This window comes from Falco biarmicus, chromosome 3 (assembly GCF_023638135.1).
Source record: "Falco biarmicus isolate bFalBia1 chromosome 3, bFalBia1.pri, whole genome shotgun sequence".
Lineage (NCBI taxonomy): Eukaryota > Metazoa > Chordata > Aves > Falconiformes > Falconidae > Falco > Falco biarmicus.
In genome coordinates this window covers 27,750,810-27,753,839 of record NC_079290.1, presented here as the reverse complement: position 1 = coordinate 27,753,839, position 3,030 = coordinate 27,750,810, and the positions used below count along the sequence as shown (strand labels likewise).

Below are 3,030 nucleotides of genomic sequence, written 5' to 3'. Positions count from 1 at the left end.
CCGGCAGCGCTCTTATAGGGCGGGCGGGGAAGGAGGGACCCGGCCCCACGCGTCACCGCACCGCGGGGCGGGAGGCGCCGCCGAAGCCGCCACCCCGCAGCCCCCCCCCTTCCCGCGGCGGGCCGGGGCGCGAGAGGCGCCGGGCGGGCATGCGCCGAGCGCCGCCGCCGGGCAGGAGGGCGCCGCCGCCCCGGGCCCCGCCGCCCAAAATGGAGGTGGCGCAGCGCCCCCCGCGCCGCTGCCGGGGCCGGGGCCGGGCCGGGCGCAGGTGCGGGAGGGGCGGGGCTGGGCCGGGGCCCCGGGGGAGGCGACGCGACCCGCCCGGCGGGGCTGGTACCCTCGGTGGCTGGCGCCGTGGGTGCTGCGGGGGCGGCGGGTCCCGCGGTGGTGCCTGACAGGAGGCAGGGCAGGGGCCGCGTAGGGCGCGAAGGCGCCCGTCAGGGTCCGGGCAGGCCGTTACCCGTGCGTGCCTCTGTCTGGCAGCTCGAACCTGTGCCGCAGTGATGGCTTCCGCGAAACCAGGGCCCGTCCTGTGCCACTGAGCAGTGAGCAGCGGGGAGGAGAAGCCGGGTGCCCGCCGCCGGCTGGAAGCCTCCGTCCTGGGCTGACAGCAGCCCGGTAACTCGCGCTGGCTCACTGAGCGTGGGCAAGCTGACCTGGCAGCCTCCTCTTTCACCAGTTTTGGGACTTCAGGGGTCCTGTAAGTAGAATCACGAACTGTCGGATCTAGCTGGCCCATGTCTCTCACAGAGTTCCACTGAAGCACTGGGACGTCTTCAGCACATCCCAACGCCTTCAGTCCTTCCGTGATGCCCTTGTGAGGAAGCGCGGCTCAGCTGCAAGGGGAGAAGCAGCCGCTCGGAGATCAGATGCCTCAGTTAAAGGTCACAAAGCTCTTCCATGGCGGAGCTGGGAAGGATCCCTGATCTGCCAGCCCCAGTCCACCCTGTCAATTTCACCAAACCACACAGGGCTGGTTTTTCGAAAAAGACCTCATTGCAGTAGTCACAATTCTTTCCGGACACTAAAATACATAGTTATGTAGTTCACCAAGAAATAACTTGTTCTGGAAAGTAATTGTTAATCTCTGGGCACGTTCATTTTATTTTTTAAAGGGTATGCTAGTACAGTTGGCTATTTTTTTCCCCAAAACAAAGCTGGGTTTAGCTTTATAGCAGAAAGAACTTAGAAAAGCAGTGAATAGATGCACACCTGTCATCTCTTCAGAAATAAAATGAGGCTGAGGTTCCACAGCATGCAGGGATGGAGTTTGTTTACTCTTTTCATCTGTTGTCACCTTCTCTTTTGCAAGCGATTTTAAATGAGGAGGAAGTGAACTGACAAATACATGCAGTTTCATTACAGTGTCTCATCTTTCCTGATAACAGCCCTAGCAGGTTATGAAGTCAGTAAAAGCAGGCACATCGATTAGAAAGTAAGAAGACCTCTCACGTACATTTGCAGCCAATCCCTGCATTAAGGACTAAAAATGGAGTGGTTTACACTGCTGTTTTCTCAGGTATATTCTGTATCGTACCCTTCATCAGTGACTGACTTGTTCGTTTGGGTTCCTATTCCAGCATGCAAGTGTGGGAGGAAGAATCAGAATATATTTAAAAAAAAAGAAACAAAACCAACCCAAACCAAAAAAGCTATAGAGAGATAGGAAGAGAGATCTGGGCAGAGGCTGGACATGGCACAATAAATGTGAATCATTAACAGGCAAACAAAAGAGGAAGGGTTAGAAGGGAGGGCAAAGGTTACAGTGATATGCACAGAGAAGCAATCCAGAAAGCTGTATTCTTTGGGAAGGCAGAGTTTTCAAAACACGTTTTTGGAAGGAATTTAAACTAGAAAAGGGACTTGACTAGTTTGGAGATGTTTAGGTGCAGCCAAAAAGTCATCCAGCATGGAAAAGGCAAAGAATAAGTCAATACTAGTTCCATGTAGAATTATGTATTTTATCTGTGTTCTTAGATGTCTTCTGATGGTAATATCCAAAGATATCCCAGTGATATATGAATGATGTAACTGGCACATCAGTTACTGCCATTTCATCTACATTCATCTTCCCAGAAGAGTTTTTGTTTTGGCAAGTAGGGGATGTTTTTAATGTTCGCACTGGGATTAAAAAAACCAGATGGACTATTTAAGAGGGGAGGACAGTCACGTAGGACAGGAAGAACTTCAGTTTGATATGCAATTAATTGGGGGCACTGTCAGCTATTTTTTAAATGTATGGAGGGAGGGAGGATTTCCTGCTCATACAAAGGAAGCAACACTTGAAAACAGAAACATAAACTTCATCCTTTCAACTCTACTAAAAAAAAAACAAAACAGTGGCACACAGTTTGGGAGAGCACAAGACTGAACTGTGTAGTCATTATATACACAATGAGAAAAAAATGATGGATGAATACTTTATACAGTGTTTCCATACCACTGGTGATATTAACACAGAACTAGAAAACTGATGCCACAGCTCAATGTTTCTATATTTTTTGTACAGTGCTAAACAAAACAGCAGTCCTCTTTTTGTCTGGAGAGACTAATATAAAATTTCCTTCTACGTCATTAACACTTCTCTACACTCAGTTATAATACTTGGATTCCTAACATTTGATGGCTCCATATGCAGGTTTCATAGATTACCAGAGTAACAATTCACATTTTGTTCTCCAAAGGTAAAAAGGCAGCAGTGCACAAAATACATGTCCAGCCCTGAGTTCCCCTTACTTCCAGCTGTGAGGCACTTCTACCACATTTCCTTCTTTTTTTTGCCTCTAGGCTTTCCTTTCAGCACAGTTCACAGTTGGATGTAGACAAAGTGAGGTGTTACCCTTTGACGCAGATTAACTGGAGCAGGAAAGACACCCTTCCCCACCTCATCTTCTGGAGTGCAAAAAATACTCACTGGTGAGGGAGCCCAGCGGTCAGGAGCTTCAAATTGCTTTGGACAGGTGTCTGAAGGCTGCATAGCCCCATGACCTTCCCTGCTAATCCCAAGTATTTCCTTCTCTTTATGTCTTC

The 3,030-nt window shown here is 49.8% G+C and overlaps 1 protein-coding gene across 1 annotated transcript in view; it reads left to right on the top strand.

Annotated features, from left to right (window-relative positions):
- ATP6V1C1 (ATPase H+ transporting V1 subunit C1) overlaps positions 1 to 3,030 on the top strand; it is a 162,819-nt gene that overhangs the window by 107,383 nt on the left and 52,406 nt on the right. The window lies entirely within an intron of this gene.